This window comes from Notamacropus eugenii, chromosome 6 (assembly GCF_028372415.1).
Source record: "Notamacropus eugenii isolate mMacEug1 chromosome 6, mMacEug1.pri_v2, whole genome shotgun sequence".
Classification (NCBI taxonomy): domain Eukaryota; kingdom Metazoa; phylum Chordata; class Mammalia; order Diprotodontia; family Macropodidae; genus Notamacropus; species Notamacropus eugenii.
In genome coordinates this window covers 160510448-160536351 of record NC_092877.1, presented here as the reverse complement: position 1 = coordinate 160536351, position 25904 = coordinate 160510448, and positions in this window count along the sequence as shown.

Below are 25904 nucleotides of genomic sequence, written 5' to 3'. Positions count from 1 at the left end.
GTCAGAATTAGAAATCAATATCAAGGTTATGTAGCTATTCGACAAGGAAGAACTTAAGCACTTATTATGTTGCACACATTGTCCTAAACAATGAAGAAACAAATACAAGCAAAAATTAAAGTTCTCATTCTCAATAATTTTAGCTCCTTGTGGGTAGAGACAACACACAAAAGGGAGCAGAAAAGAGAGGGTGAAGGGAAGATACCTAGAGGGAAGATCTCAAGATGTTGAAGGCAGAAAAAGTGGCTAAGGGAAATAAAGGCTAGTCTGGGACCCTCTCCAAAATGGAGGCTCCAGGAGGACTACACCAATGAGAAAGGAGCTGTTCTTCAGAGACAGGTTCTAACTGAGAAGGGTGCTGGACTGTTTGGATGCACCAAAGCATTGTGGCCTAGGCTCTGAGGGGAATTCCAAGTGGAAGCAGCATGGTTTGGAAATCTGGGAGCTAAGAGTAGAACTAGAAGAATTCAACAAGACTTTATATGGTAAGGAGACCAAATACAAATGATGATTAGGTTATGTTAGTTTGTCATTCATAATCCCATTGTTAGTCTCACTGAATTTGTGGATTTTAAATGGTCTCATTAATATTACTTTCCATTATTTTTATTTCACATTCCCTATATTCATTAAATTACTTCCTTTCCCCTTACTCTTCCCAACTGCTTCCTTACAAATACTTCCACTGTTGGAGACTGTTAAATTTATTATTACACAATATCTCTTCCCTAACATCCACAATGGGCTTGCTCTATAACTGACACACTCAAAGGTTGACTTTTAAAGAGTAAGCAGTTACTTGGTTGTTCAGGCACTGTGAATCCCACTGACATCCTTCCAGGCTTTGAAACTGCCTGAATTGATCCCTGTGACATCATCCATCCTCACATGTATCTTCCTAGGAAGATATTTTGCTAAGGTTTAGGAACAACTACCACATAATACAACTTTTCACTCAACAACCTCCTGGGATAAGGTAAGACTGCTGTTAGGTTAATTCTATCTGGCAGTCATGCTCTGCCACATGCTTGTCTTTTTGCAACAAGCACCTAGGAAAAGAGATTTAATGAAGGTTACTAAATATGTAATTAGCCACAGTTTTGTGCTATTTTCTTTGGTAGGCTTTAGGTAGTAACACTCAATAGTTTTCATGCCTTCAGCAGGGTAACCAGAAAATAACATGTAGACATTAAATTTCCATGACATTTCAATGTTGCTAAACCTCTAGTTTTGTGTAAGAAAGACACATTTATTTGACTCTTAACAAACTGAGTTTATTTCTGGGTATCTAATCCACCTGTGGTACAAAATCATTCCTTTATAATTAACTATTTCTTCTCTTTATCCTTAATGCATAATTATCAAAAGTATTGCTTTTCCATATTATTTCTTTGTTCTTATAACAAAAACATAGTTTATTCAATTACATAACATGATATATACTATTACATATTAAAGCATATATGTATATATACACATATGTGCATAAATATTCATTTCTTTTTTAATAATATTTTATTTTCTCCCTACTTAGAGAAACAATTTTATTTTAAGATTTGACTTCCAAATACCACCCCTCCACCCTCCCTGAGATGGTAAGCAATCTGATACATTTTATACATGTGGAATCATATAAAGCATTTCCATATTAATCATTTTTGTGGAAGAAACCCAAGTTATACTTTTCTATATTGTTATAACTCTTCATGTTTCTTGAGAATTAGGTGTGATAGAAGACCAAAGGAGTCAATCTAGAGGAAAATATTTCCATAACCAATGGTTAACATTAATTTACTTATTCAAGTCTTTTCATCTTTTTTTCTTATTTTTTTTACAAATCCTTTGGTATAATCATGTAAGTTCCTGCTTGCTTCTGTCCTCTAATGATTATATAGTCAGTGCATGTGACTGGAATGTATTAACTTAGGTCTCCCTGATATTATAGAGTCAAAGTTGGCAAATAACTGCTGGCGCTTGAAATTCTGTCAACTTGGATAGAGTTCTAGGCTTGAGCTTAGAAAGGGTTGGGTTCAGATTCCATCTCTGATAATAAATAGCAGTGATATTATGCAAATCACTTGACTGTTTCTCAGGCAACTATCTAGGACTTATTTCTAAAGTTATACATGAGGAGGAAAGAGTTGCCTGACCTTAAACAAAAGATAAAATAAAGCTATAGAAGTGTTCAGGTTAGAAATCTTATAGTATGGGTCAGAACAGCAATGGTGATTGGTGACCTCCTGCTCAGAGGTGTGGATATAGGTACTTGTCAAAGTGATAACAGTGATAAAGAAGTGTATTAGTTTTTCCCACACTGGGGCATGGATCTAACACAAAACCAAACTACCCAAGACTTGCCAAAATGGTTAACTACTACTCAATTTCAGTGATTCATGCGGGCAATGATATTGTCAGGAAGAATTCAGTGTTGCTCAAAGTAAGAAAGCCTCAAGCAAAGGACTAAGGTTGTATAGACTTCAACTATGTCTATTTAAGGCAATGGAAGAAGAAAGAGATTGATTTGAGAAGTTAACAACTGGCTAAGAAGATGCTGTCTGAAAATGGAGTTTAAATTTCTGGACCACAACTTAAAATAAAGGGATGGCAGATATTTGTTCAGGGATGGAACACCTAACAAAGTTTGGTGAGAATATATTCACCTCATGTCTCACAATTCTAATCAAAAGATTTTTAAGAAAAAGTATGTGGGACAAAGAAAACTGCCTATGTAAATCCAGAATGATTCACATCATAGAGAGTAATCTAATGAAGAAAGAAAGACATCAGCTTTAATACCTACAAGTTCACAGGACATAAAATGCATGAGAGAAGACAGAGTTAAATGCATGGTTTTAAATGTTTCTAAACAAATATCCAAAGTCCAGGCAATGAGCAAGAGGGAGAGTGGGGCCCTTGTTTAAGAAAAGAGACATGACTTCAGGGAACTCTGATAATTAGGGGGATGGAATTTGTAAGGAAAACATGTCTCTGATGTGTACACATAATTCAAAAGAAACAGGTTAGCTAAAGGGATGGATGAGTAAAATAGCACTGTATAGTAATTTATTCATAAGATAAAATCCAGGAAACAGGAGAGTATTTGCATAAAGATAAATGGAGGGAGAAATAAGTAATTTAATCTTTGAACCATTAAAATTTTTTTAAAGTAAATAAAAATAAAATATAAACAAATAAAAATTACCTCTTTTGTGAATTCCTCATCTATAACTCTTTCTGTTCATGAGGTCTCTAGTACAATCTGATGAAAAGGAAAGCTAGGGACAATAGAAATAGTTTGGTTCTTTTTAGAGCATTAAAGTTTATGTTAGGAGCAAAAATGAAAATCAAAGAGTGAATAGGGTGGTTGCTTATGGTCAATAGGAAAATAGCAAATAAAAGAAAAACAGCAGAGATGATCAATTTTTATTCAGCTTCTGTTTTCTCTTTCAAGGAGAATGACCTTTACACTGCAAATGATAGAATCAAAAAATGTTTAACAAGGAGAACAGTATAAGAATAGAGTAAGAGAATAAATAATTGCCCTTTGTGAATGCAAATGATTAAAATTGGCTGGATTCCTTGAGTAGTTTAGAGGGTGGATAGAATAGCTGGAATCCAAGAGGACTTAACAGGTCAATGCCAAATTGAACTGATTGATTAGAGAGATGTAAATCAAAACAACTCTGAAGTACTACATGGCAGCTGTCAGATTGGCTAATATAACAAAACAGGAAAATGATAGATGTTGGAGAAGATGTGGAAGAGTTGGAAAACTAATTCATTTTTGGTGGATCTGTGAGCTGATCCAATCATTCTGGAAAGCAATTTGAAACTATGGCCAAAGGGCTATAAAAATGAGTATACTATTTGACCCAGGATTATCGCTTCTAGGGGTATATCCCAAAAGATCATACAAATGGGAAAGGGTCCCACATGTAAAACATATTTATAGTAGCCCTCTTTGTGATCTCCAAAACCTGGAAATCAAGAGGATTACCATCAATTGAGGAATGACTGAACAAGTTGTACCATATGAATGTATGCTACTGTGCTATAACAAATGAAGAACAGGAGGACTTCAGAAAAACCTCAAAAAACTTATATGAACTGATGCTGAGTGAAGTGAGCAGACCCAGGAAACCATCATGCGCAGTAACAACCACAGTATGGGAGGACTGGTTTTGATAGACTTAGCCCTTCACAGCAATGCAAGGACCTAAAATATTTCCAAAGGACTCATGATGCAAAATGCCATCCACATCCAGAGAAAGAGCTGTGGAGTCAGAACACAGAGTGAAGCAGTCTATTTTCTCTTTTGTTATGTTTTGCTTTCTTTTGCTCATAGTTTCTCCCATTCATTTTAATTCTTCTGTGCAGCATGACATGTAAAAATTTGTTCAATAGAAATGCATGTGTAGAACCCATATAAAACTTGGGGGAAAATAAATAAATATTTTTTCACTTAAATTTATTTTTTCAGTTTTCAACATTCATTTCCACAAAATTTGGGTTCCAGATTTTCTCCCTATTTCTTCCCTCACCCCACCCCAAAGCTCCGAGCATTCTAATTACCCATATCACCAATCTGTCCTCCCTTCTAACATCCCTCCCTTCCCTTCTCCCCATCTTCTCTTTTGTCCTGTAGGGCCAGATAACTTTCTATACCCCATTACCTGTATTTCTTATTTCCTAGTTGCAAGAACAATACTCAAAAGTTGTTCCTAAATCTGTGAGTTCCAACTTCTCTTCATCCCTCCCTCCCCACCCATTGCATTTGGGAAGGCAAGTAATTCAAAATAAGCCATATCTGTGAAGTTTTGCAAATGACTTCCATAATAGTCATGTTGTGTAAGACTAACTATATTTCCCTCCATCCTATCATTGCTTCTATTCTCTCTTTTGATCCTGTCCCTCCCCAAGAGTGTTAACTTCTAATTGCTCCCTCCTCCCACTGCCCTCCCTTCCATCATCCCCCTCACCCTGCTTATCCCTTTCTCCCCCACTTTCCTGTATTGTAAGATAGGTTATCATTACCAAAATGAGTGTGCATTTTATTCCTTCCTTTAGTCAAATGTAATGAGAGTAATCTTCATGTTTTTTCTCTCACCTCTCCCCTTTTTCCCTCCACTGAAAAGTCTTTTACTTGCCTCTTTTATGAGAGATAATTTGTCCCATTCCATTTCTCCCTTTCCCCTCCCAATATATTTCTCTCTCACCACTTAATTTCATTTTTAAGACATGATCCCATCCTATTCAATTCACTCTGTGCTCTCTGTCTCTCTGTCTCTGTCTCTCTCTCTGTCTCTTCCTCTCTCTCTCTCTCTCTCTCTCTCTCTCTCTCTCTCTCTCTCTCTCTCTCTCTCTCTCTCTCTGTGTGTGTGTGTGTGTATGTGTGTTTGTGTGTGTGTATAATCCCACCAACTACCCAGATACTGAAAAAAGTTTCAAGAGTTACAAATATTGTCTTTCCATGTAGAAATGTAAATAATTCAGCTTTAGCAAGTTCCTTATGATTTCTCTTTGCTGTTTACCTTTTCATGCTTCTTTTAATTCTTGTGTTTGAATGTCAAATTTTCTTTTCAGCTCTGGTCTTTTCATCAAGAATGCTTGAAAGTCCTCTATTTCATTGAAAGATCATTTTTTCCCCTGAAATATTATACTCAGTTTTTCTAGGTAGGTGATTCTTGGTTTTAGTCCTATTTCCTTTGACTTCTGGAATATCATATTCCACGCCCTTCATTCCCTTAATGTAGAAGGTATTAGATTTTGTGTTATCCTGATTGTATTCCCACGATACTTGAATTGCTTTTTTCTAGCAGCTTACTATATTTTCTCCTTGACCTGGGATCTCTGGAATTTGGCCAAAATGTTCCTAGGAGTTACTCTTTTGGGATCTCTTTCAGGAAGGGATTGGTGGATTCTTTCAATATTTATTTTTCCCCCTGGTTCTAGAATTCCAGGGCAGTTATCCTTGATAATTTCATGAAGGATGATGTCTAGGCTCTTTCTTTGATCATGGCTTTCAGGTAGTCCCATAACTTTTAAACTCTCTCTCATGGATCTATTTTCCAGGTCAGTTCTTCCAATGAGATATTTCACCTTATCTTCCATTTTTTCATTCTTTTGGTTTTGTTTTGTGATTTCTTGGTTTCTCATAAAGTCATTAGCCTCCATCTGTTCCATTCTAATTTGAAAGAACTATTTTCTTCAGTGAGCTTTTGAATCTCCTTTTCCATTTGGCTTATTCTGCTTTTTAAAGCATTCTTCTCCTCATTGGCTTTTTGAACCTCTTTTTCCAATTGAGTTAGCCTATTTTTAAAGCTGTTATTTTCTTCAGCATTTTTTGGGTCTCTTTTAGTAAGGTGTTGACCTGATTTTCATGCTTTTCTTTCATCTCTCTCATTTCTCTTCCCAGTTTTTCCTCTACCTCTCTTCCTTGATTTTCAAAATCCTTTTTGAGCTCTTCCATGACCTGAGCCCATTGAATATTTATTTTGGATGTTTGGGATACAGAAGCCTTGACTTTTATGTCTTTTCCTGATGGTAGGCATTGTTCCTCCTCATCTGAAAGGATGGAAGAAGATATCTGTTCACCAATAAAGTAACCTTCTATAGTCTTATTTTTCTCCCTTTTTTGGGCATTTTCATAACCAGTTCCTTGACTTTTGTGTCCTTTGTCAAGAGCAGGGTATACTCTGGGAATCTGCAAAATCTCAGTTCCTCCCAAGTGGCGCAATCAAGTGTGTGCACTGGTCTGGGAGTTGGAAGAGATTTTTGTGCCCAGAATCTTAGCAGTTTCCTCTCCACAGCCACCTGGCCTCCAGTTCTGCCAGCTCCCTCAGGACCTCTATGCAGAGCTGAAGTAATATTTAGCTCCTCAGTTCCTCCATGCATTTTTACGATCCAACAATGCATGTGGGCTGCTGTATGGAATGCAGGAACTGCTACTGCCTGCCTGAAGTGGCCTCTGTGGCTGGCCACTGCCAGAGACCAGAGCTAAGGGAAAGCCCTTCTCCCTTCTCGGCCAGCTGAAAAAAATCCCGTCACTGACCTTTGGCCCCTGGTTTGAGGTGTCTGGGAACCACTGCTACTGGGACTGGGGATTCCACAACTGGAGTTTCTGCCCTCAAGTGCTGTTCACAAGACACACCATGCAGCCAAGACTGGGCTGGGCTCCGCTCCATGTCCCATGCAACAGATGTGTCCCGTGGGTCTTTCAGGTCACCCTGAGCTGGAAATCTCTTCCATTCTGTTGTTCTCCACTTCTGCTGCTCCAAAATTTGTTGAGAGTCCCTATCCACAAGTATTTTATGGGCTTATGGGGAGAGCCTGTGTTTGTGTGTCTTTCTACTCCACCATCTTGGCTCTGCCTCCTAAATATATATTTTTTTAACAAAAGGAAATATGATATGAGAACTGCATTTAGTCACACAGATTATAAACTATTGATAATTTAAGTACATTCTTAGAAGGTGCCTGAGTCACAGAGATTGATAAGGTCTGGCCCATGTTCACACAGCAATTAAGTATTTCAGGGTAAATGTGAACCTCGTTCATGCTGATTCTGAACCCAGGAACCAACATGCTACCAAGAGGCATGATGCCTCTGTGTAGTTGCAGACTAGATTCTGGGTCAAATACAGTTGTTTCTCTGTAGAAAATCTCTAAAGAAGTTTGTTGTAGAGATTTCAGTTGAAATTTCATTGTTTGAGCCTTTGCTAATGAGACTCACAGGAAAACAAAAGTTTTGTTTTCTTTGTTTTTTCTCTAATAGAACTTCTTCATCTTTGATCGCTGTTTATAGGAAACAACTCCCTGCTCCTCACGTTTATCAGTTACCTGCCCTGCCTGAAGTGGGAACTTCTATACCCCCCTTTTCCTCAGTTTGACTTCATACTCACATTTCAACTTATCATACAAACACTACTTAGGTATATTTGCTTGTTTTGTTTTTTTTTGTTGTTGTTGTTGTTTTTGTCTTTTGCTGTAATTAAGAAGAGTTTTGTTTTGATGATCACCACTTTGGCACTGCAAATTGATAATTCTATCTTATCCAGCAAAGCATGGTAAAGTGGAAAAAAACAGCACAGGAGTAAGTGGGAATGCTTAGGTAACTAGGACTTTGTTCTAGTTCCAAGGATGGCATTAATTTTCTGTGTGACTTTCAGTAAGTTGGATCATCTCCCCATTCTTCAATTTCAAAATCTGCAGAATAAGGGTTTTAGAGTATGCCATTTCACAGATTTCATCCTGTTCTAAAATTCTGGGATTTATTTTAATATACTCCCAGTCTCTTCTCACTTAAAACTTTGAGAATTTCTTCAGATGTTTCTCCTATGTATAGCATGTCCCCTAGTTCTCTCTCCATTCTGGTCATTTTTTTCCAGTTTGTTTATGCTATTTCTAAAATATGATGTGTATCACTGTAATAGTAACTTTAATGGGAAGATCTTTCCTATTCATTAATAGGTCCATGTAACCTACACTGGTCACATGGGAGCCTGAGTCATATGACTCTGTGGAGGGAGGAGTTTGCTGAAGGGGAGGAACAGGAAAATGCAGAGCTAGATCATAGCTGAGGGGAAATTAGTAACAGAGCAGTGAGAGGTAGAAAGGATGCAGGCAATCAGATAGCTGGCTAGCATGAGTGAAAGAACTTCTTTGTGATTTTGTTTAAGAGAGACTACTTGTGATTTGTTTAAGGGAGCTGGTTTGTGGGAAGCCTAGCAGAGGGAGACTTGGGGATGGTTTTGTCCTCTGCATTGTTATTGCGCATAGATTTTTGTTACTATGATGGATTTGGCTTTCTGGTGTCTGAATAAGTGTTTTGTTTCTGTCTTCCATGTGGAAAGTCTGTGGTATTTCTCAATAAAGAAATGGCCTCTGTAGGCACGGATAATATAACATTGGTGCTAAAATAAATGAACATATGAAACATAGAACTACCCCCACACACACAAATGCACACAACCTATTATGTAACCACATCCTCCATCCTACACATGCAATATTAATTTTTGCATATCTATACTATAAACTGTAGAACCCAAAATTTATTACAATTAAATGCTACATTATTTAATTTACCCTGTTGTTCTATTGGAGGATATTACATGAGAGTTGTTGAGGGAAGGGAGGTTATTAATAATCTTTATATTTTTCATCCCTATCTTAGCTTCATGTTTTCTTTCAATTTGATCATAATGTTGCCTATGGTCCAAATAGTTGATAAGATTAAATTAATAATAAAAAACATGCCCTAAGGCCAGATGCCTGAAAGATTTTACTAAAGACCTTCCTCCAAGTTGACTTTACTTATTAATGACTAGGAGGCAGTAAAATTGCTCCCTGGATAATGTGCTGAAGTTAGGAAGGTCTGAATTCAAATACAGCCTCAGATACTTTCAGATACTTAGTAGCTGTGTAATCCTGGGCAAGTCACTTAACCTCTCTTTGTCTTAATTCGTTGCAGAGGGAAATGGCAAGCCACTCCACTATCTTTGAAAAGAAAACCCCATGGACAGAATGCTGTAGTTATTCTGACTCTAGTCATTTAACCAAATGCAGATCCCTAAAATTATGCAATGTTTGGTCTACATCTCTGTCCACATGTACAACATGAGAGAGTTTGTCAAATATTTTGCTAAAATTAAAGTATGCATTATTTCCCTACTCTACTGACATATTTTTGCCAAAAACAAATGTCAATTAGGTAATTCTGATATAAGTATCATATGATAAAAGTGGAATGAAAATGACATGAAGTATATCATACAGATTTTCTGTGTTAACATCAACCTTTTGTAAGTCTTTACAAACCATTCTCTTTGTGTATTAATGTATTCTATGTTTTTGCTAGGAGTCAAGGTCAAGTTTACTGGTCTGCAGATTGCAGACTTCACTCTCTTCCTTAAAGGAGATGTCCAAATTTTTGAAATCCCTTGTTGCTATATGGCTATGAAGGCATTAAATATATTAAAGGCATTATTTTAACATATCTGACATATATTAAAATTAAATTAATTTAATTACTAAATTTAAATTTAATTATTAATTAAATTAAAAATTAAATTAAATTTAATTATTAAATTAATTTAATAATTGAAATCCGGCATGGTCTGTAAGTATTCTAAGTAGCTTGGTATTAGACCAATATTTTTCTTAAGTCTAATTTTCAGTGTGGCACTGAACCAAATTAACGAAGTCATATGCAGTCATTTGCCCATGACTTGAAGCGTATCTTTATCAGGGCAATACAGATCTTAATCTTAAATAGCTGCCTCAGTAACTTGTGATGGTGTCATTAGTCTGTTCAGATTGGAGAGATTCCCAGATTGTCTAAAATATTCTGTACTGAGAGTCTTTGGTCATATTTCTGAATTTGTAGTTCATTAAAACCCTTAGCTCATTCTTTTAGACAAACAGATAATCACACAAAGGACGTACTGAAATTCATTTTTTTAAAGTCTTGAGTTCTCATTATTTTCTGGAAATATAACAAAATATTACCTTAGTTGTTATAGAATTATTATTTTTTTACTAGGAAATCTGCCTTTGTTTTGGGTAAACATCAAGAACAGCTAATATAAATGAAGAATATTTCAGTCAAGAAGTAATAAATGTATTTATTAAACATCATGAAGTTACTAAGAATATACTTTAATGGAGAGAAGAACTTTCCTTATGCTGTGTGCACAAATTCAAATTTTATGGAGCAGATTTTCTTATACTTAACTGCTATTCGTAGATAATAAGCCTCTGTTTATAGCAATACTATAAGAATCATGGTGAGGAGGAGGAGAATACATATGCATGAAGTATGACATAACTCAAGTTTACAGGAAATTCAGTGAGAGATCAACTGCAAATATATTTCCTTACTTGTTTTTCTTATTTTGGTCATGTCACCTTATAGATTGAAACTTTTCAGAATGATTTCAGAGTGGGAAGAGCTCTTCATAGATTGTGAACACTATTGAGTAGGAATAGAAAACATAAACCTTTTCGTCACATAGGCTTATTCACATGAAGAAGAGAAGCTAATCATTTCTTAATGAAGTAATGAAAAAACTATTCAAGAAAATAATTTAAGGGAAAAAATAATCTTCACAGAATAATATTTGGGATTCAAAATTAGATGCTGCATGGGCAAAAGTTTTAGAATGTAGGTAATAAATTTTCATCACTACTCTCATCCCTAATTTTAGTCTCTCCCATCTATTGGCAGAGTAGAAGGAAACAATGTGGCTGAGCTGTTGTTCATAACTCCTCCAACGAGATCTATAACATGTGTTGAAACTAATATTGAATGAGAAATAGAAACAAACAAACAACAAATATTGAGTCCTTTGACTAAGGTTACACAGGTAGAGAGACAGAAAGGACTACAAGCACTGGGGACAACTCAGGCAATAGCACTGGCAGGGAGAACTGAAGAGGCTCTATATCAGCACAAAAGCTAGTTCTAGATTCATAATAGGGCACTGCAATGGGAACATTTGCCAAATTACAGTGTTGTTACTAAATATCCTATCCTGGGTCACAAGTCTAAGGTAGAAGTGCATATGGCAGTGTGGTGGTTGTGCATTACATTTCCCAGTTGGGGAGGCCCTGGGTGGTGTATTTAAAAAGCAGAAAATTCAGAAACCAGTTGCAAAATTGGTGTGGCTTAGACCCCAAATGAGAGCAAAGGCTCACTTCCAGTATCTAGCCTAGCCTGAAGAGAAGTAACCAAGGAAGGAATCTTAGCACAAAGAAGATCCTACAATTCTGCCACACTGAACTAACAGAACTTTCCAGTTGGCTAATAGTGACAAAGTCCAGAAGAAGTACAGTCTTGGAAATACTCAAACCCATGTCAAGAGCTTGCAAACCTCAGTCCAAGAGGGCAGAAATCAGATTTTTCCCTGAATCAGACCCCTTTGGTAACACTGAAAGAGAATCTATAGTAACACAACTCTCAATATACCAAGGAAAAAGCAACAGGATGAATTCAGACCTTTCTTCCAAAAGTACAGTAGAATATCATGTGCTTTATTGAGAAATTTTCTCATAGTTTTAGTTAAATACCCTTAACATCAAATCCAAAGAAAAGAATGGTCTGAAAGATGGGGGATAAAAAGAACCACCCCATAATAACATATTAATGATGGAAAAGCTGCTCAATACACAAGTAGAGGAAAAAAAAGAGAATGACTCCAAAATATCTAGGAGGAGTGCCTCAGAGAAAAACATAACTTGGACAAAAATTTAACTAGAATTCCTGTAAGAGATGAAGCACGAATTCTGTTTGATGTTTTTAAGTGTTAAAATGGTTTTAAAAGTGGAATGAGAGTGTTTGAGGCAAAATAAATTGGAAAAATGAATTATGGAAGAAAGAATTGGAAAGTGAATTAACATCTGGGCATGAGAAGTACACAACCTTGTCACAGCAAGACACTCCCTGAAAGTTCAAATGGACAGAAGTAGAAGTGAATAATTCCATAAGGCAAAAAAAAAATGTTAAAATCAATCTTAAAAACTGAAAAAATAAAATGCAAAATAGCTCATATAAAAAACAAATGACATGGCAAGCTGATCAAGGGAAAAAAATAAGTGGACCCTGAACACCATGACCAAAAAATGAGCCTTCATGCACTAGTTCAATAAATCTTAAAAGAAAACTGCCTAGATCTTTTAAAACCAATCACAATGCACAGAGAAAATAGAAAGAATTCACTGAATGCCTTCTGAAAGAAAATCCACAATAAAGTAGTCAGTAACAGTAGACAAAAACCAAAAATTCCAGGTCAAAGAAAAATAGTCCAAGCAGACATAAAACAAAGAATTCAAGGATCAAGGGAGCACAGTGAAGATCACAGATTATTTGGTCATCACCACTATATGGTAGGAGATAAATCAAAATATTATATTCTGGAAGACAAAGGTTGCAGCTGAGAATAATTTATCCAGAAAAACTGAATATAATATGATGGAGAAAAATAGACCTTTAATGGAATAAAAAACTTCCAAGTATTCCTGATGAAAACACCAGAACTATAGCAAAACTTTTAATTTCAAACATGGGAGTGAAGAGAAGCACAGAATGAAAAACGTGAATGAACTTTTTGCATGAAAATATGTAGAGATGACACGTGTCCCCTGCGAAGCCCGTCATCATCAAGGTTCAGACACAGAATTACAAGACCTGGAAAAGATTCTGCTGTGTTCTGATGATGTGAAGAGCAGAATGGAAAGAAAGGAGGAGAACAATTCACTTGGGAGTTGGGGGGGGGGGCGGCGCAGAATGGAAAGGAAGGCTAGAAAAATTATCTTATATAATGAGGGTATACAAGTAGAATTTAGAACATTGAGGACTATAGGGGGAAAGACTGACACCCTCATCTGAACTAAAAGGAAAGAGGAAAGGAAGGAAGAGGTAAGGAGGGGGAGGGGAAAGAGAAAGGGGAGAGAAAGAGAGAGACAGAGAGAGAGAGACAGAGACAGAGTGACAGAGAGACAGAGAGAGAGAAAAGTATGCTTCAGTCTGTATTCAGACTCTGTGGTTCTTTCTGTGGATGTGGGTAGCATTTTCCATCAGGAGCCTTTTGGAGATGTCTTAGAATCTTGCATTACTGAGAAGAGATAAGTCTGTCAAAGTTAGTCATCACACAATGTGGCTGTAATTGTGTGCAATGTTCTCCTGATTCTGTTCACCTCCTTCCAAATCATTTCATATAACTCTTTCCAGGTTTTTCTGAAATCTGCCTGGTCATAATGTTTTATAGCACAATAACATGCCATTACATTCATATACTACAACTTGTTCAGCCACTCACCAACTGATGGGCATCCCCTCAATTTCCAATTCTTGGCCACCACAAAAAGAGTTGCTATAAATGTTTGGGTACATGTAGGTCCTTTTATCATCTGTGTGATATCTTTAGGATACAGCCCTAGAAGTAGTATTGCTATGAATTTTATTATTTTTTCTAGCTCTACAAAATACTTTTTTGGTAGTTTGATTGATTCAACCCTTGAAGCCATATAGTGCTATTAGGGGAAAAAATAAACAAAACAACCCTCCCACCTCTCCCTTTACCCCCCCACCAACAAAAAAAATAGCTTTGCCTTTATGAAGCTTTATCAGTAAAGTCATGTCTCTGATTTTTAATATACCAGAAGAAAACATGTATTTCTGCTTTCACTGACTGTGTGGATCACAACAGAATGTGTTAAGTACCTAAAGAGATGGGAATACTAGACCATTTTACCTGTCTCTTAAGGAACCTGTATGTGGGCCAAGAAGCAATAGTTAGAACTGAACATGAAGTAACTGATTGGTTTAAGATTGTACAACGAGGCTGTATATTATCACCTCATTTAATTTATATGTGGAGTACGTCATGCAAAATGCCAGGTTGGATGAATCAAAAATTGGAATGAAAGTTTCCAGAAGAAATCTTAATCGCAGATATACAGATCTTACCACTTTGCTGGCAAAAGTGAAGAGGAATTAAGATTCCTGCTGAGGGTGACAGAGGAGAGTGTAAAAGCAGTCCTGAAGCTTAACACAAAACAAATAAACAACTATGATCTCTGGAACTGTTATAATCACTTCCTGGCAAAGAGGGAGAAGAAATGAAAGCAGTGTCAGATTTTATATTCGTAGGCTCAAAGATTACTACAGGCAGCAACTGGAGCCATGAAATTAAAAGACTTTGGAAGGAAAGCTATGGCCAACACTCTGAAACATGCAATGGGCATATGTCACCAGACTCTGCCCTGGTTTCTCTCTAAATATTATTTCAGTTGATGATCTCATTAACTCTCATGGATTCAATTATCATCTTGATATAGATGATTCTTAGATCTGTTTATCCAGCCCTGATCTCTAACCTCATATCTCTATTACATCTTGACCAAAATATCCCATAGATGCCTTAAGCTTAATGTGTCCAAAAATAGACTCATTATCTATCTTTACCTTAACAGCTTCCCTTCTTCCTAACTTCTACACCACTATGAAGCAACCACCCAGTTGCTTGAGCTTGAAAACTGTGTCATCCTCAAATCCTCTCTCTCTCTTACCACTCTCATATACAAATGTAATATTGTGCAATGTGTGCAATTATGTTGCAAAGTCCTGTCAATTCTATGTTCCCTTTCTAAATATCTCTTGTATAGTTTCCATTCTCTTTTGACACTGCCACTAGCCTACTGCAGAAACTCATGCTTAGGTAGTACAATGGCTCTTTCATTATTCTCTCAGTCTCATATTTTTCCCTATTCCATCTTCCACTGAGCTATCAGAGTAAATGCCCTGAAGGACAGCTCTGACTGAGTGAATGGAAAGCCAACAAGCTTGGGCCTGCACTTTAGAAAAATCGTTCTGGTGACAGAATGGAGGACAGATTGAAGTGGTGAAGTGGTAGGCAGACCACCACCAGCAGTAGAGTTATTTCAATAGTGGGCCTTATGTCATAGATATAATTTACGAGTTAATAATAAGATTAGCAACATTTACATTTCAGTCTAGGCAGGCTCAAAAAGCAAGGCACAAACTAACCAAGATGATACATCAAAAGCCAGATGAATAGGAAAGAAACTTGAAATTTTTCTCATACAAAGGGGCAAATGAGTACACTTTCTCCACCTGCTTACTGGATATTTCAAACGGGAAACCCCACAGGCATTTTAAACTTAATATGTCCAAAACTGAACTCATTGTTTCCCCTTTCTGTTATATTTCTTTCCCCTCCCAAACTTCCCTACTTATGTTGATGGCACCAACACCCTATTAATCATGAAATTTTGCAATTTGGGTTTAATCTTGACTCTTTACTCAACCTCATCCACCACGTCCAAATTTTACCAAATGTTTGTGTTAAAACTTTCACAAGCTCTCTGACGTGCATCCCTTCTTCAGTACCCTGATTCAGTCCCTCATCACTTTCTCATTGAAACAACATCCTAATTGGTCTGTGTACCTCCTTTTTCTCTCCTCTAATCTATCTGCCACACAGTTATCAAAGTATCACCTTCCTCAATAGAATGCAAGGTCCTTGAAGGTAGGACAGTATCCAGCATATCCCAGGCATTTAAGAAGTGTTGTTTTTTTATTTTTTTTTTGGTTGGCTGATATTCACTGGAAGCATCTCTTGTAGCTCTATCTGGATCTCTCACATCATTGAGCCATATAAAGTAGGTGAGACTGTTCAGCTAGATTTATTAATGATCGAGGATATTTCTTTCTTCATTCAAGATCACTTTGTTTCACTATCTGTGGCTAAGTTCACACCATTAGTTAGGTTTAGATTTCTCTTGGTAAAGGTTGGGGAGACAAGGATGTTCAAGTTCCTTTTCAGCTTAGTGAGTTAGCTTGTCCCATGTTCTTCCTCCAAAATGATTTTCTTTTTGAGTCCCATATCTTTTGAGCATAAAGGCACTGGCATCATGGTTACAGTGAAGCACTTCTAGCCCAAATCTTGATGCTATTATTTATAGCACACAACTTGGGCTATATGAAACACTCAATTAATCTTTTCTGAGTTTCAATGAATGATTGAATGATTCTATTTTATGAGAAGTGAAGATAGTTTTAAATTATTAAAGTCCTATAGATTACAAATACCCAGAGGTAAAGAACCAATTAATACAACAAATGTTTTTAGTCTCACAAAGAACTGAGGACTGGAGTGTGCCCTCATTACAGAAAATCCTACAGACAATTCTTTCCTGTCTTCTCCAAGAGCGACTTTGATTCCTACCAGCAGGAAAGGCAGGGATTTGGGCCCAGAAGCTAACCACTCTGTTCTCCTCAGAGAATACACACTATGCTATAGTCTGTAGTTTTTAGGTTCAAGATGAGCTATTTCTGATTCATCTACCACCAAATGTGAGTTCCACCATCAACACTCACAGCAAATAAACTCATTTATCCAAAATGACAATGTAACAAATCAGAGATGAAAAACAGATAAGAACATAAACCAGACAATATACTCAGTGAGTTTTCCCATTGGGTGTAAAATATCTCAATTAACTGAAGAGAATGTTTGCCTGATATCACCAAGGGGAAATTCCTCAAAGTCTCCAATGTGGTAAACTAAGGTGGGGGAGAAGTAGTGATATGATCAATGTGCCAATTATTCTACATGTTAGCTTGTCCCCAGTCTTTCTCCTCAAGGTATTGAAGAGTCTTGAACTACATCTTCTCTTTCAAAACTGGAGGCCAGAAGATGATGATCTCTCCTCTTCCAAGCTCTTACCATTCACACAAGCATAATACAGTGAACAATTAATCTCTACTAGTAAGGAGAGATCCATGTCAATGAACTTTGAGGTGACAGTTATATTGTAAATTGCATGAAGATAGACTATGCTTGTCATAAATTTTGTATCTGCCCTAGCACTTAGGACATTGTTCTGCATACAAAAGGTGCTTAATAAATATTCATTGTGTAGTTAGGAGGGAAGAAAACTCAGATGTTATTTAGTCCAATCATACCTGAAAAGAAGATTCTTCTAAACTTTCCATGTTCATCAGCCATCTTTTATTCCAAATCTCCAGAAATACATTGATGAATGAAGACAATGCTGGCCTTGCAATCCTCTTTAAGTGAAAGTTTCAGTTTCCTCCTCTGTAAAATGGGAATAATAATAGCACTGATCTTCCAGAGTTGTTGGGAGGATAAAATGTAGTAATATTTGTAAAGTGCTTTGCAAACTATAAAAGTTATATGAATATAAACATTATTATTGTTGTTATTGTTATCTCTACTTTTTTGAGTAGTACTTTGCATTTGCATTGGGACCAAACTTAAATTTCATTTGGATTCTTCTCATTTTTAAAATCTTTTGTGATCCTGTATATGGGTTCCTCTGTATATATTTATGTCTATGTTGTGTCCTCTCTTCGACTGCAAGTTCCTTGAGGGCAGGGATTCTCTTTTGCTTCTTTTTGTACACTTACCATCACTTACCACAGTGTCTGGCACATAGTAGACACTTAATAAATGTTAAATGAATGATCTGTATTTCTATTTAATTTATCCCTAGTTGTCCAGTGTGGTGATTTGATTATCTATAGAATTCTTCTCATATCATATATTATTATATATTATATTATATTCTTTTAGGCTGTAGTAAACAGAAGAATTGACTTAGAAAAAGGAAGACAGGGGTGCAGATTATACCTTACCAAATGTTGACCCTGGGCAAGTTACTTGACAGAAATTAACTGTAATTTCCCAATCTATAAAACGGGGTGGAAAACAGTGCTTAAGAATCAAGTAGGGTAATGTGTGTATTTTGTAAACCTTATATTATTACAAATAAATGTTTGGTATAACAGCAACAAGGAAGAGAAAGATAAAAGATGGAGGAAATAAAATAAAGAATTCACTACCAATCTGAGACCTGTGATAGCAGACAGAATCAGATAGTCTGCAGTAACTTGATCTTAGTCATCAATGCTTTTCTCTCTCATATCTGTATTTTGGTCCAGCTCTCTGATTTTATTGCTACAGCAAACATCAGTGAGTACAATTCTCCTGCTAATGTAGATCAAGTATTATTCTACTAATCATCTTAGAAAATTACCTAAAAAATTTGTCCATAATATCACATAGCCAGCATATGCCAAACATGAGGTTTGAACAGAGGTCTTGTCACTTCAAGACTAGCTCTTTATACAATGTGTCCCACTGCCTCTCATGCATATTTATATTCATACACACACACACACACACACACACACACACACACACACACACACATACATATACATTGTGAAAAATATTTTTTCTTAGTAATCAGTATCTTGGAGACTCAGAGCTTTCCCCCATCCCTAGACCCCTTCTGTAAAGTTCTTCAGAAGGACATTACTAATAATGAGATTTCATTAAGTTTTATTCTGGTCAAACCCCCAACCCAACCCTGAATTGATTTAATCAAAGTTATGGAAGCTCCACTGTGTTCTGCTCAGGTTTGAGTGGAGAGAGATTCTTCTGCCTAGATAGCCCAAGGCTGAGAAAAGTCTGCTATGGTTGGAGGGCGGTCTCATAAACAAGTATTTCCTATGGGGTGAGATCAGACCCTATTGTAAAGTTATATAAAGTGAGGACCCCAATACCTAAATAGAGGCAATTCTGGACTAGGGAGGTAGAGTTCCAGACTGTAACTCTCATATAATGCATGTGTGTCACTAGCCTAAGAGAGATTAAAAACCTGGACACAACCTACATTCATTCGTCTTAGAGCAAACTCTGCAGAGATTGACATGTAATGGTGCCACATGATTCAGAATAACACCGAAATCTGAGACTGGACTTTCTTCCCCCAACAATGAGGGAATCAAGTGCCCACAGGACTTTCTTCTCCTGAAGTCCCAGTCCTGACAGGTAGGTGAATCTTGTCCCAAAACCTCTGCTCCTATCTCTCAGACTCCCTGCATTTGATTGCAGTCTGCTTTTCTCTCCAAGCCTGTTCTGGGGTGTGGAGGAATCAAGACAGGTCTCCTCTGAAAGGAGGAGACCTTATATATATATATATATATATATATATATATATATATATATATATATATATATATATATATATATATATATATATATATATATATATATATATATATATATATAATTTGGCTATGGCTCAGTCAGAGTAAATTCGCATGTGATAATCTGCATTGTAATATAGTGGAACTAAATTTAGTGGAACTAAAATAACTCTGGATTTTGACCAGTCTAAAAAATTAAAAATAAAATTCTAATTCTAAATCAATTTATTTTAAAAACAAACTAAGCCTAAAAAGCCAACAAGAAAATTAGATTCGCATCCACTCAGTCTTGTTATTTTGTCTGTCTGTATCTCTTTGTAAGATAACTGTTATATTTGTACTGAAAGATTTAGAATGCAGTCAGAAAAACTTCTAAGTTCTGTAAATAGAGAGAACACTGGAAAAGAATTCCCACATTAGGCTTTAAGCAGGAGATAAAGACTTTTTTTACGGGGGAGGGGTCCCAACACTGGCCAAGATGGGGTTACAAGAATAAAATTAGATAATAAATAATGGAATGGAAAAAGCAAAATAATACTCTCCCAGGAGTTATGTATGTCCCATCTTCTTTTAAATGGTGTTCTATTATTAATTCCTTCAGTGGAATCTCATCCTCCTAATGAGGGAATGAACTAATGTAAGGTATAAAAATGGAGTCCTAATTTTTCTATTTTTTTTTAATTTGAGTTTCACAAATATATCAACATAACAATTGTCCAAGGTTCCAAATTTTAATTTTATAATAATAGAGATATGTGTTAAGTTGACTTTCATTATTTGACATGGTAATTTAAAATCCTGTTAAGATCAATTTTGTAGGAAATTTTAACAAGTAAGAACATCTCTATGTCTTAAAGAAGACAGTCTGCTGCAGACTACTTAAACCACATTCTGAGTGGAAAACTTGATCAGATGATGTCCTGAAAACCAGACAGCTGTATAACATGAGATTTCTGAGCCTTAAATGGACAATTTTATTCATTGTTTACCTTTTCCTTTTGAGTCTTTTTATCTGTAAGGTCTACTTACTAAAAATGGGACTGTTTCCTTAATTTTGTCAATGAGTCAATCAATTTCTCCTCTTTTCCCTTTCCCCCCTCCCATATCATTACTCATCATAAATCTCAAAGCACTTCATAAAATTGTTAACTGTATCACTTAGTGATTCATTGAGAAAGCTAGACCTCAAATTAAAATTAGATGGGGGAATGTGAAAAATGATTTTTCTTATCTTAAAGGCTCAGAGCTTCCCCCCATACAGACCTTTTCTCTAAAGTCCTTCAGAAGGACATTTCTGATAATGCAGTTGTATCTTATTGATTCTTATCCTGGTCAAATCTCAACCCAAGCCTGAATTAATTTAATCAAAGGTATGGAAGCTCCATTGTGTTGTGCTCAGGCATGGCTGAGACAGATTCTTCTGCTTAGATAATCTAAGTCTGGGAGTGGTCTGCTATGTTGGGGGGGGTGGTCTGATAAGAAAAGGCAGGGGGTAAAACAATAATGAGATGGTATAAACTCCTGTTGAAAAGATACATTAACTGGGCACTCCAAACATCACATAGAGGCAATTCTGAATTGGCTTTCTTGGGGGAGGGAGCGGGACTGTAACTCCCATGCAATGCATCCACGTGTGTCTAACGAGAGAAATTAAAAATGTGGACAATCTAATCCTGTTTGTCTTTTCTTAGGGCAAACTCTGAGGAGGCTGACATCGTATATGTTATATAACCCATATGGTTGATTGTTGTCCTTCGTCTTCAAAGAGGACCAAAATGACATTACCATGATAAAGTGAAATTTCAGTGTGTCCATCTGTGGCTGATCAGACCAATATGAGCTTGGAATGCTCTACCACAGGTTGGGCAGATAGTCCGTGTGAATATTTGGGGTCAATATCCCAGATTTGTGCATCCTGCATTTACTTTGTGCTGTCTCAATTTTGCTTTGCTCAAAGAGCATAGCACCCCTTCTGATGTGGACATGCCATGCTGAGCAGTTTTGTGCCAGTGTCTCCCATGTTGCACATCCAAATCTGAAGTTCTTGAAAGAGACCTCAAGAGTGTCCTCGTATCGTTTCTTCTGACCACCATGTGATCACCTGCATCATGTGAGTTCTCCATTAAACACTCTTTTTGGCAAGCATATATTTTGCATTTGAACAACAAAGCAAGCCCATCAGAGTTGTGCCTCTCTGAAGCACAGTTCGAATATTTGAGCAAGGACTTCAGTGTCTGGTACCTTATCCTGCCAGATGATCCTCAGAATATTCCTAAAACAGTTCAGATGGAAGCGATTCAGTTTCCTAGCATGGTGCTGGTAGACTGTCCATATTTCACAAGCATATAATAGTGAGGTCAGCACAACGACTCTGAAGACGTTCAGTTTGGTAGTCTAATACCTCTTCTCTCCCAAACTTTTCTTACACTTATGCATATGCATACATATACACAAACACACACACACACACACACACACACACACATATATATATAGTATTGGCAAGTGTAGGTGTTTGTGTATGTGTGTGTGTGTGTGTACATATTGTCTCTCCAGTGTGAACAATATAGGATACATTCAAAACAATATCTTTCAATGAAAGAGCAGTGCATTGAGACAATTTTGCCTGTTTCAAGGGGAAAAAATTATGGTAATTTGAAGGTTAGTTCTAAATAAATTACTTTGACATAATTTGAACACCTTAATTGTCAACCTTTTTTTTAAATTAGATTCAGTAATGAAATGTAACTGTAATCAGTGGAAATCAATTTTTACTTTTAAAATGTTATCTTAATTGCTTGTCACCACATGTTCTCAGTGGTGGAAGGAAAATAAAATAATATTTATTTGTGAATTATTCAGCAATAAAAGTATCTTTCATAATAAGATCAGAATACTAGTTATGTGTGTTGGTGATTGGGAGAATGCTACGTTAAGTTCTTGTTTATACCTAGCTAAGCATTTAGCTTAGGGGAATCTGTTTATGTTATAAGAATTTAGCTAAGAAACAATTTCTGTTGGTGATGTTTTTAGAGTTTAAATGGTATGTTTGACCCTGGTAACAGAATATATGTCTGTTTTTTTACCACCAGCCTAGCTAAATTCAGAGAATCTTGTTATTAGTACGATGACTATAGGATGATTTTTTGGAGGAGGGTGTACCAGTTGCTGATGAAAACCATCTACTAAATTATAAAGTAACTCTTTTCATTTATTCTAATTAACAGTAATACCTGGAGGCAGTAAGCAGGTTCCACTTTGATTCCTAGGGAAAGCTACCCTGAATTCAAGTTAATGTATTCAAATGATCTCTAATGTACTTTTCCGAGTTAGTCAATGGATCAACTTAGTTCAAAGAAAAGGCAATTAATGAAACTGCAGTATAAGGCAGCAGATCTGCTCTCCCCTAATTTTGACAGTTGTAAGGTGGCATACTTTCCAAGAGCATACTGAGACACCAAAGATAGAAGGGCCCTTGCCAGTTTGGTTATTTCGGGTTTAGGTTTAATGGAGTTAAATGGGGGAGTTTACTCATAAGAGACTATTGTCCTGAATGACAAACAGGACAAAGGAACATGGTGTGTCAACCCCAGACCAGGCCAGATATTACATAGAAAAAAAGAACAAAAAACAAGGCATGGTGCCAGGAAAGGCCCAGGTTTCTGGGGAAATATTCCCATAAGATAGTTTGAGCTTCTTTTGTTGCTTACACTTGCTCAAAGTAGTTTAGATTCTTCTGTGGAGTCATAGTTTGCAACCTCAGCAAGGCTATCACTATACATGTAATAAGAAAAGTAGTAAGAAAACATATCCCCAAGAAATAATACACTGCATATGAAGATATTATTCTTCCAGTAAATTGATAGGGGCTCTCTGGAGTCATCTTCTCTACCATCACCCAAGTCTCTCAAGACCCCAAACCTTTGGTTTTCCATACAAATGAAGCAGAGGCAAACTTCAAAGGAACAAACAAATCTTTAGATGGGAAGGAAGGTCAACATCTTCTTTCAGTGTTACCCTATTCTCTTCCTTGTGTTTCTGACCCAAATAAAATTTTCCTAGTCTTAAAACTCTCCCTTCTCCCTTCAGTCTTATTCATGTCTTTTGTTTTGATATAATAATCACTTCTTATTTTTGTCACAGTTTCATTGATGATATTTTATCTTTACATTACTTACATTTATGGAGAACTCTTTTGTCGTGAGATAAAATAATTACATAAAACTAATACAGTGATCTCAGTCTGAAAGTGCATGTAAAATTGCACACTTCTGTCATCTTCACCACTCTATATTTTAAGTGAACAGAATTTATTTTGTCTCCCTCCCACCCTTACCTTATTTGAAAATAAAAAGGAAAAAGAAATAATCTTGTATATGCATTATCAGTCATAACAGATATGTATAGTCAAGTGAAAAAATTTCCACCAACAGCTGTATAGAAAAATACATTTATCTCATTTCACACTCTAAATCCATCAATTCTCTGTAATAGATGGCATATTTTATCATCAATCCTCCAAAATCATGAATGACTATTTTATTTATTACAGTTTTTAAAACTCTGAGTGATTTGCTTTTCCAATGTTGTTGTCATCACATAAATCATTCTCCTGGTTCTGCTTACTTTTACTTTGCATCAGTTCATATAAGTCTTCCCATGTCATTTCCTAAAATGCTTTCTCCCCTTTTGAACCCTTCTTATGACAGATAAAAAGGATGAATCAGAAAGACAATATCACTATGTCAGAAGGTATATGCATCGTTCCCCAATCCATTTTCCCCTAACTCATTGCTGAGGATTTGATTTGCCATCTGCAGACATGGGTTAGGACTGACCATAACAATTAATAATTCAGCCTTTGAGTGTTATTTTTATTTGCATTGTTATGGTCATTGTCTTTGCAGTTATAGAGATTCTACTTACTCACTCAGCATTGGCTAATGCAGATATTTCCTTGCTTTGTTAAATTGCTTACATCCATTGCTTTTTATTATTAAATAATACTAAGTTATATTCATACACTGCATTTTGTTTAGATATTCTTCTGCTGTTTGGCTCCCATTTTATTTTTATTTTATCTATCATAAAAAGTACTGTAATGAATATTTTGTTATCTCAGTAGTCTTTCTTTGACCCTTTTGAAATACGTGCCTAGCAATAGGGTCAAAGGAACACATTAGAACCTTAAAAAAAACCAAAACAAAAAAAACAAAACTATAATTCCAAATTGGTTTCCCAGATAGTTTGGACTGATTCACATCTTCAACAATAATTTAATAGTATGCTTGTTATTTCACAGCCTTCTTACAATGAACATTTTGTGGGTAATGAGAGACATAGCTAATAAGTCCAAGCCCTTAAAAATATATATGCATCTATTTTCCTATCTTGTTCCAGTCCCAACAATGATGTGGAAAGTAGCAGCAAGCTGGTTTCCAGCCATTAGTGATTGAGAGGTTGCTAAAAATGTAGTAATAAAGTCTTCTAACTGATTTCAAAGCTCAAAGAATTGACGACTTAGGTTGATGATCAGTAAATTCTGATTTCACAGATAGTTCTTCTTCCTGCTGTCAACTAGAGAAAGGATCTGTCTGATTTGATAGAATGTAGTAGGTAAGCAAGAGAGGTTGTCCTCTCTCCCACTCAACTAACATGTGTCAAGGATAATACATAGCTCTATTTCATTCACATTTATTTTTTTTTACTGATCTTTATTGAATGGGTATTGGGTAGGGAGGGAGTCCAGCTGACCAGGACATCCGTCAAAGCCATCAGAGGTCCCCCTGGTGAATGGAGCTAGAGTGATAGTTGCACTAGGCAATGACAAAAAAAGTATGTATAGATGGATATGTAAAGGCAGTGGTGGCTATAGGAATCATTTTCCCTAGTAATTGAATGCTGACTATGAACTCTGGAAAGCTATTGATCCAAGGATCACAGCAGAAGGTTATACCTAAGAAGAAATTCATTAGGACAACCCAGAGGGAGATCCCAGAGCTAAGAGTCTTGAAGTACCCCCTTGGTTTCACATGATCTCTGCACATAAAACCAACTATCATTGTGTTTTGACCTCATTCTTCTCAAGAAAATTTTGCATCCAAGACAAGAGTGAGCCCCAGTATGAGAGAGACTGTTTTTTAATTACTGTTCTTGATATTAATACCTTAGTAAATATCCTTACTCTTTTCCAAAAGTTTAACTGTTTGATAATGGAAAGTAGGGTGGATAAGAGCTCTTGAGCAATCAGTACTAGAAACCTAGGTGCACATAAACCTAAGGGAAGAAATCAACTCTTCAGTAGCCAAGCTTGCCTATAATTGGGAGTTGAGAGAGTGAGCCAGAGGTGACTATCTAGTGTTTT